Below are 10,000 nucleotides of genomic sequence, written 5' to 3' on the forward strand. Positions count from 1 at the left end.
CGTCGACCGCCGGACCGATCGCTCCAGGCTGTTTTTCGTCAATAACTCGAAAACGAGCACGGTAACGCTCGTTTTCGCCCGTACGATACTTGTACCGTTTACCGTTGGCTACCTGGTAGATGGTTTTTTTTTTTTTTATCTCGAATTTTGAGAGCTTTTTTAACTTTTTTCTCAAAAACGAGCACGTGAACGCCAATTTTGGTCTATACGATTCTTATGCAGTTTTATATTCTCTACACGGTCCACTGATCGTTTTATTTTTTTGTCGAATTTTGAGAATTTTTTTTTTTTTTCTCGAAAACGAGCTCGACGACCTGCACTTTTGACGACGCCATCGTGTTCCCCGGATTTTTTCCTGCAAGATAGGGTGGCGATTTTTTGTCCTACGACGATTTTTGACGCCGGAGCGATGATTCGGAGCAGAGCGGACTTAGAAACTTTCGCGCGTCGACCGCCGGACCGATCGCTCCAGGCTGTTTTTCGTCAATAACTCGAAACGAGCACGGTAACGCTCGTTTTCGCCCGTACGATACTTGTACCGTTTACCGTTGGCTACCTGGTAGACGGTTTTTTTTTTTTTTATCTCGAAGTTTGAGAGCTTTTTTAATTTTTTCCACAAAAACGAGCACGTGAACGCCAATTTTCGTCTATACGATTCTTATGCAGTTTTATATTCTCTACACGGTCCACTGATCGTTTTATTTTTTTGTCGAATTTTGAGAATTTTTTTTTTTTTTTCTCGAAAACGAGCTCGACGACCTGCACTTTTGACGACGCCATCGTGTTCCCCGGATTTTTTCCTGCAAGATAGCGTGTCTATTTTTTGTCCTACGACGATTTTTGACGCCGGAGCGGTGTTTCGGAGCAGAGCGGACTTAGAAACTTTCGCGCGTCGACCGCCGGACCGATCGCTCCAGGCTGTTTTTCGTCAATAACTCGAAAACGAGCACGGTAACGCTCGTTTTCGCCCGTACGATACTTGTACCGTTTACCGTTGGCTACCTGGTAGATGGTTTTTTTTTTTTTATCTCGAATTTTGAGAGCTTTTTTAACTTTTTTCTCAAAAACGAGCACGTGAACGCCAATTTTGGTCTATACGATTCTTATGCAGTTTTAGATTCTCTACACGGTCCACTGATCGTTTTATTTTTTTGTCGAGTTTTGAGAATTTTTTTTTTTTTTTCTCGAAAACTAGCTCGACGACCTGCACTTTTGACGACGCCATCGTGTTCCCCGGATTTTTTCCTGCAAGATAGGGTGGCGATTTTTTGTCCTACGACGATTTTTGACGCCGGAGCGGTGTTTCGGAGCAGAGCGGACTTAGAAACTTTCGCGCGTCGACCGCCGGACCGATCGCTCCAGGCTGTTTTTCGTCAATAACTCGAAAACGAGCACGGTAACGCTCGTTTTCGCCCGTACGATACTTGTACCGTTTACCGTTGGCTACCTGGTAGACGGTTTTTTTTTTTTTTATCTCGAAGTTTGAGAGCTTTTTTAATTTTTTCCACAAAAACGAGCACGTGAACGCCAATTTTCGTCTATACGATTCTTATGCAGTTTTATATTCTCTACACGGTCCACTGATCGTTTTATTTTTTTGTCGAATTTTGAGAATTTTGTTTTTTTTTTCTCGAAAACGAGCTCGACGACCTGCACTTTTGACGACGCCATCGTGTTCCCCGGATTTTTTCCTGCAAGATAGCGTGTCTATTTTTTGTCCTACGACGATTTTTGACGCCGGAGCGGTGTTTCGGAGCAGAGCGGACTTAGAAACTTTCGCGCGTCGACCGCCGGACCGATCGCTCCAGGCTGTTTTTCGTCAATAACTCGAAAACGAGCACGGTAACGCTCGTTTTCGCCCGTACGATACTTGTACCGTTTACCGTTGGCTACCTGGTAGATGGTTTTTTTTTTTTTTTATCTCGAATTTTGAGAGCTTTTTTAACTTTTTTCTCAAAAACGAGCACGTGAACGCCAATTTTGGTCTATACGATTCTTATGCAGTTTTAGATTCTCTACACGGTCCACTGATCGTTTTATTTTTTTGTCGAATTTTGAGAATTTTTTTTTTTTTTCTCGAAAACGAGCTCGACGACCTGCACTTTTGACGACGCCATCGTGTTCCCCGGATTTTTTCCTGCAAGATAGGGTGGCGATTTTTTGTCCTACGACGATTTTTGACGCCGGAGCGATGATTCGGAGCAGAGCGGACTTAGAAACTTTCGCGCGTCGACCGCCGGACCGATCGCTCCAGGCTGTTTTTCGTCAATAACTCGAAAACGAGCACGGTAACGCTCGTTTTCGCCCGTACGATACTTGTACCGTTTACCGTTGGCTACCTGGTAGACGGTTTTTTTTTTTTTTTATCTCGAAGTTTGAGAGCTTTTTTAATTTTTTCCACAAAAACGAGCACGTGAACGCCAATTTTCGTCTATACGATTCTTATGCAGTTTTATATTCTCTACACGGTCCACTGATCGTTTTATTTTTTTGTCGAATTTTGAGAATTTTTTTTTTTTTTTCTCGAAAACGAGCTCGACGACCTGCACTTTTGACGACGCCATCGTGTTCCCCGGATTTTTTCCTGCAAGATAGGGTGGCGATTTTTTGTCCTACGACGATTTTTGACGCCGGAGCGATGATTCGGAGCAGAGCGGACTTAGAAACTTTCGCGCGTCGACCGCCGGACCGATCGCTCCAGGCTGTTTTTCGTCAATAACTCGAAAACGAGCACGGTAACGCTCGTTTTCGCCCGTACGATACTTGTACCGTTTACCGTTGGCTACCTGGTAGACGGTTTTTTTTTTTTTATCTCGAAGTTTGAGAGCTTTTTTAATTTTTTTCCACAAAAACGAGCACGTGAACGCCAATTTTCGTCTATACGATTCTTATGCAGTTTTATATTCTCTACACGGTCCACTGATCGTTTTATTTTTTTGTCGAATTTTGAGAATTTTTTTTTTTTTTTCTCGAAAACGAGCTCGACGACCTGCACTTTTGACGACGCCATCGTGTTCCCCGGATTTTTTCCTGCAAGATAGCGTGTCTATTTTTTGTCCTACGACGATTTTTGACGCCGGAGCGGTGTTTCGGAGCAGAGCGGACTTAGAAACTTTCGCGCGTCGACCGCCGGACCGATCGCTCCAGGCTGTTTTTCGTCAATAACTCGAAAACGAGCACGGTAACGCTCGTTTTCGCCCGTACGATACTTGTACCGTTTACCGATGGCTACCTGGTAGATGGTTTTTTTTTTTTTTTATCTCGAATTTTGAGAGCTTTTTTAATTTTTTCCACAAAAACGAGCACGTGAACGCCAATTTTCGTCTATACGATTCTTATGCAGTTTTATATTCTCTACACGGTCCACTGATCGTTTTATTTTTTTGTCGAATTTTGAGAATTTTTTTTTTTTTTCTCGAAAACGAGCTCGACGACCTGCACTTTTGACGACGCCATCGTGTTCCCCGGATTTTTTCCTGCAAGATAGCGTGTCTATTTTTTGTCCTACGACGATTTTTGACGCCGGAGCGGTGTTTCGGAGCAGAGCGGACTTAGAAACTTTCGCGCGTCGACCGCCGGACCGATCGCTCCAGGCTGTTTTTCGTCAATAACTCGAAAACGAGCACGGTAACGCTCGTTTTCGCCCGTACGATACTTGTACCGTTTACCGTTGGCTACCTGGTAGATGGTTTTTTTTTTTTTATCTCGAATTTTGAGAGCTTTTTTAACTTTTTTCTCAAAAACGAGCACGTGAACGCCAATTTTGGTCTATACGATTCTTATGCAGTTTTAGATTCTCTACACGGTCCACTGATCGTTTTATTTTTTTGTCGAATTTTGAGAATTTTTTTTTTTTTTTCTCGAAAACGAGCTCGACGACCTGCACTTTTGACGACGCCATCGTGTTCCCCGGATTTTTTCCTGCAAGATAGGGTGGCGATTTTTTGTCCTACGACGATTTTTGACGCCGGAGCGATGATTCGGAGCAGAGCGGACTTAGAAACTTTCGCGCGTCGACCGCCGGACCGATCGCTCCAGGCTGTTTTTCGTCAATAACTCGAAAACGAGCACGGTAACGCTCGTTTTCGCCCGTACGATACTTGTACCGTTTACCGTTGGCTACCTGGTAGACGGTTTTTTTTTTTTTTTATCTCGAAGTTTGAGAGCTTTTTTAATTTTTTCCACAAAAACGAGCACGTGAACGCCAATTTTCGTCTATACGATTCTTATGCAGTTTTATATTCTCTACACGGTCCACTGATCGTTTTATTTTTTTGTCGAATTTTGAGAATTTTTTTTTTTTTTTCTCGAAAACGAGCTCGACGACCTGCACTTTTGACGACGCCATCGTGTTCCCCGGATTTTTTCCTGCAAGATAGGGTGGCGATTTTTTGTCCTACGACGATTTTTGACGCCGGAGCGATGATTCGGAGCAGAGCGGACTTAGAAACTTTCGCGCGTCGACCGCCGGACCGATCGCTCCAGGCTGTTTTTCGTCAATAACTCGAAAACGAGCACGGTAACGCTCGTTTTCGCCCGTACGATACTTGTACCGTTTACCGTTGGCTACCTGGTAGACGGTTTTTTTTTTTTTTATCTCGAAGTTTGAGAGCTTTTTTAATTTTTTCCACAAAAACGAGCACGTGAACGCCAATTTTCGTCTATACGATTCTTATGCAGTTTTATATTCTCTACACGGTCCACTGATCGTTTTATTTTTTTGTCGAATTTTGAGAATTTTTTTTTTTTTTTCTCGAAAACGAGCTCGACGACCTGCACTTTTGACGACGCCATCGTGTTCCCCGGATTTTTTCCTGCAAGATAGCGTGTCTATTTTTTGTCCTACGACGATTTTTGACGCCGGAGCGGTGTTTCGGAGCAGAGCGGACTTAGAAACTTTCGCGCGTCGACCGCCGGACCGATCGCTCCAGGCTGTTTTTCGTCAATAACTCGAAAACGAGCACGGTAACGCTCGTTTTCGCCCGTACGATACTTGTACCGTTTACCGTTGGCTACCTGGTAGATGGTTTTTTTTTTTTTTTATCTCGAATTTTGAGAGCTTTTTTAACTTTTTTCTCAAAAACGAGCACGTGAACGCCAATTTTGGTCTATACGATTCTTATGCAGTTTTAGATTCTCTACACGGTCCACTGATCGTTTTATTTTTTTGTCGAGTTTTGAGAATTTTTTTTTTTTTTTCTCGAAAACTAGCTCGACGACCTGCACTTTTGACGACGCCATCGTGTTCCCCGGATTTTTTCCTGCAAGATAGGGTGGCGATTTTTTGTCCTACGACGATTTTTGACGCCGGAGCGGTGTTTCGGAGCAGAGCGGACTTAGAAACTTTCGCGCGTCGACCGCCGGACCGATCGCTCCAGGCTGTTTTTCGTCAATAACTCGAAAACGAGCACGGTAACGCTCGTTTTCGCCCGTACGATACTTGTACCGTTTACCGTTGGCTACCTGGTAGACGGTTTTTTTTTTTTTTTATCTCGAAGTTTGAGAGCTTTTTTAATTTTTTCCACAAAAACGAGCACGTGAACGCCAATTTTCGTCTATACGATTCTTATGCAGTTTTATATTCTCTACACGGTCCACTGATCGTTTTATTTTTTTGTCGAATTTTGAGAATTTTGTTTTTTTTTTCTCGAAAACGAGCTCGACGACCTGCACTTTTGACGACGCCATCGTGTTCCCCGGATTTTTTCCTGCAAGATAGCGTGTCTATTTTTTGTCCTACGACGATTTTTGACGCCGGAGCGGTGTTTCGGAGCAGAGCGGACTTAGAAACTTTCGCGCGTCGACCGCCGGACCGATCGCTCCAGGCTGTTTTTCGTCAATAACTCGAAAACGAGCACGGTAACGCTCGTTTTCGCCCGTACGATACTTGTACCGTTTACCGTTGGCTACCTGGTAGATGGTTTTTTTTTTTTTTTATCTCGAATTTTGAGAGCTTTTTTAACTTTTTTCTCAAAAACGAGCACGTGAACGCCAATTTTGGTCTATACGATTCTTATGCAGTTTTATATTCTCTACACGGTCCACTGATCGTTTTATTTTTTTGTCGAATTTTGAGAATTTTTTTTTTTTTTTCTCGAAAACGAGCTCGACGACCTGCACTTTTGACGACGCCATCGTGTTCCCCGGATTTTTTCCTGCAAGATAGGGTGGCGATTTTTTGTCCTACGACGATTTTTGACGCCGGAGCGATGATTCGGAGCAGAGCGGACTTAGAAACTTTCGCGCGTCGACCGCCGGACCGATCGCTCCAGGCTGTTTTTCGTCAATAACTCGAAAACGAGCACGGTAACGCTCGTTTTCGCCCGTACGATACTTGTACCGTTTACCGTTGGCTACCTGGTAGACGGTTTTTTTTTTTTTTTATCTCGAAGTTTGAGAGCTTTTTTAATTTTTTCCACAAAAACGAGCACGTGAACGCCAATTTTCGTCTATACGATTCTTATGCAGTTTTATATTCTCTACACGGTCCACTGATCGTTTTATTTTTTTGTCGAATTTTGAGAATTTTTTTTTTTTTTTCTCGAAAACGAGCTCGACGACCTGCACTTTTGACGACGCCATCGTGTTCCCCGGATTTTTTCCTGCAAGATAGCGTGTCTATTTTTTGTCCTACGACGATTTTTGACGCCGGAGCGGTGTTTCGGAGCAGAGCGGACTTAGAAACTTTCGCGCGTCGACCGCCGGACCGATCGCTCCAGGCTGTTTTTCGTCAATAACTCGAAAACGAGCACGGTAACGCTCGTTTTCGCCCGTACGATACTTGTACCGTTTACCGTTGGCTACCTGGTAGATGGTTTTTTTTTTTTTTATCTCGAATTTTGAGAGCTTTTTTAACTTTTTTCTCAAAAACGAGCACGTGAACGCCAATTTTGGTCTATACGATTCTTATGCAGTTTTAGATTCTCTACACGGTCCACTGATCGTTTTATTTTTTTGTCGAGTTTTGAGAATTTTTTTTTTTTTTCTCGAAAACTAGCTCGACGACCTGCACTTTTGACGACGCCATCGTGTTCCCCGGATTTTTTCCTGCAAGATAGGGTGGCGATTTTTTGTCCTACGACGATTTTTGACGCCGGAGCGGTGTTTCGGAGCAGAGCGGACTTAGAAACTTTCGCGCGTCGACCGCCGGACCGATCGCTCCAGGCTGTTTTTCGTCAATAACTCGAAAACGAGCACGGTAACGCTCGTTTTCGCCCGTACGATACTTGTACCGTTTACCGTTGGCTACCTGGTAGACGGTTTTTTTTTTTTTTATCTCGAAGTTTGAGAGCTTTTTTAATTTTTTCCACAAAAACGAGCACGTGAACGCCAATTTTCGTCTATACGATTCTTATGCAGTTTTATATTCTCTACACGGTCCACTGATCGTTTTATTTTTTGTCGAATTTTGAGAATTTTGTTTTTTTTTTCTCGAAAACGAGCTCGACGACCTGCACTTTTGACGACGCCATCGTGTTCCCCGGATTTTTTCCTGCAAGATAGCGTGTCTATTTTTTGTCCTACGACGATTTTTGACGCCGGAGCGGTGTTTCGGAGCAGAGCGGACTTAGAAACTTTCGCGCGTCGACCGCCGGACCGATCGCTCCAGGCTGTTTTTCGTCAATAACTCGAAAACGAGCACGGTAACGCTCGTTTTCGCCCGTACGATACTTGTACCGTTTACCGTTGGCTACCTGGTAGACGGTTTTTTTTTTTTTTATCTCGAAGTTTGAGAGCTTTTTTAATTTTTTCCACAAAAACGAGCACGTGAACGCCAATTTTCGTCTATACGATTCTTATGCAGTTTTATATTCTCTACACGGTCCACTGATCGTTTTATTTTTTTGTCGAATTTTGAGAATTTTTTTTTTTTTTCTCGAAAACGAGCTCGACGACCTGCACTTTTGACGACGCCATCGTGTTCCCCGGATTTTTTCCTGCAAGATAGCGTGTCGATTTTTTGTCCTAGCTCAATTATTAAGGAAGTTACGGTTTCTTGATTTTTCGGTATGTTCGAACTGGTCTTTTAGGCGGGCGCTCGGTCGCGCGGTGCTTTCGCATCGACCGACGTACCGATCGGCGGCGACGGTTTTTCGTCTATATCTCGAAAACTAGTACGCTAACACATATTTTGACCTATATGATATTTGTTCAGTGTAATTTTTTCTATCTGGTAGGCTGGTTTTTTTTTTTTATCTCGAATTTTTTGAACGTTTTTGTTTTTTTCTCGAAAACTAGCGCGACGACCGATATTTTTAACTACGGTTTTGAATTCGTCTAATTTTTGCCTACAAGATAGCGTGTCGAGTTTTTGTCCTGCGACGATTTTGACCATTTTTTCATTTTTTTCTCGAAAACGAGCACGGCAATCTATATTTTTAACGACGGCATCGTGTTCCCCTGCTTTTTTCCTACAAGATAGCGTTTTTTTTTTTTGCCCTAGCTCAATTATTAAGGAAATTACAGGTGTTGGTTTTCGCTCTAAGTTATAACAGGCCGTTCGGGCGGGCGGTTGGGTCGCGCGGTTCCCCCCATAAGCGGCCGTGCGTAAGCCCGTGCGTCGCCGGCGTTCCGGCGGGCGCCCTCGGTACCTATAAGAGAAGCGACGGTCCGGTCGAGTCGGTCGGGGCAGCGTCGAGCGTACGGCTATTCTTCGACCTCGGTTGAGAAGCAGTCGTCGCTCCTCGGGATTTCATCCTGACTGTTCTGTATCGTGCTCGTTCCAGACTTTCTCCACACTGCATTGCCACGAGTCGGTGTCTTTGACCGAATGGCTCTTGAAGTGGTATAAGCGTCTCGAGTGACGTTGGTGACTTGTATACGTTTAAAATATGTATACTCGTACTATCCGAGCATCAACTCTTCAGTCCGAGCGATTGAAAATTTTGTGAAAACCATAAACTGGCACTACACTCTACGGAGCGTAGCTTAAAAGGCAAAAATTGTATGGAACTACGGTTCGTACTCTGGAAAGTGAGCAAAGAATGAAATACAGGTGTCTGACCTCGACATAACAGTACGGCGCCGAATACGTGCTTTCTCGACCAGCACATACGCGCTTTCTCGTTTTTGTCCAGCATGAATGCTTAGTCTTCGGGCCTGGCAATACGTGCTTCCACGATCGATGCCCAGCGTGAATAAGTGCCCGAGATGTTCAGCATGAGCGCAGCTCTACGTACTTTGTCGTTGTGGGATACCATTATACAATAATGTTCTGTTGTGAAGTAAAATACGAAACGAGAGAGTTTGGTGGTGACTCTGTCGAGAAAAAGCAAATATAAACGAGAGAGTTGGTGGTTTCTCTGTCGAGAAAAAGCAAATATAAACGAGAGAGAGTTGGTGGTGACTCTGTCGAGAAAAAGCAAATATAAGAGAGTTAGTTGGTGGTGGCTCTGTCGAGAAAAAGCAAATATAAGAGAGTTAGTTGGTGGTCGCTCTCTCGAAAAATGAAATTAAATTAAATAAACGAGAGTTTGGGGAGCTCTCGGAAAAGTGAAAGAAACTAAACGAAGGAGAGGGTTTTTGGTGGTACCCTCTCTATACATATATAATATTATAACACAAGAGAGGAAGAGGTGGCTCTCAAGTCTTTCGAACGAAAGACTAAAATTTGATGTTGAAAGAAGGAGTTTTTTATGTGTCGTCGTCCGTTCTCCTTCAGAGTCGGCGACGAAGAATAAAATTGAGAGAATATTACAAAAGAACTTTACTCAAGTTCCCTGGTTGATCCTGCCAGTAGTCATATGCTTGTCTCAAAGATTAAGCCATGCATGTCTCAGTACACGCCGTATTAAGGTGAAACCGCGAATGGCTCATTAAATCAGTTATGGTTCCTTTGATCGTACCCACATTTACTTGGATAACTGTGGTAATTCTAGAGCTAATACATGCAAAACAGAGTTCGTCCCAGTGATGGGAGGAACGCTTTTATTAGATCAAAACCAATCGGTGGTCTGGACGGGCATTATTGTCCGTTCGTTCATCGTTTGCTTTGGTGACT

At 43.6% G+C, this 10,000-nt stretch overlaps 1 non-coding gene across 1 annotated transcript in view; it reads left to right on the plus strand.

Annotated features, from left to right (window-relative positions):
- Positions 1–9,716: 9,716 nt before the first annotated feature.
- Positions 9,717–10,000, plus strand: part of LOC143351234 (small subunit ribosomal RNA) — a 1,932-nt gene continuing 1,648 nt past the window's right edge. The window contains exon 1 of the ribosomal RNA XR_013081596.1: positions 9,717–10,000. This exon is cut by the window's right edge and continues 1,648 nt beyond it. This is a non-coding gene — a ribosomal RNA (small subunit ribosomal RNA).

The sequence above is a fragment of the Colletes latitarsis genome, unplaced genomic scaffold, assembly GCF_051014445.1.
Source record: "Colletes latitarsis isolate SP2378_abdomen unplaced genomic scaffold, iyColLati1 scaffold0104, whole genome shotgun sequence".
In the NCBI taxonomy this organism is placed as follows: domain Eukaryota; kingdom Metazoa; phylum Arthropoda; class Insecta; order Hymenoptera; family Colletidae; genus Colletes; species Colletes latitarsis.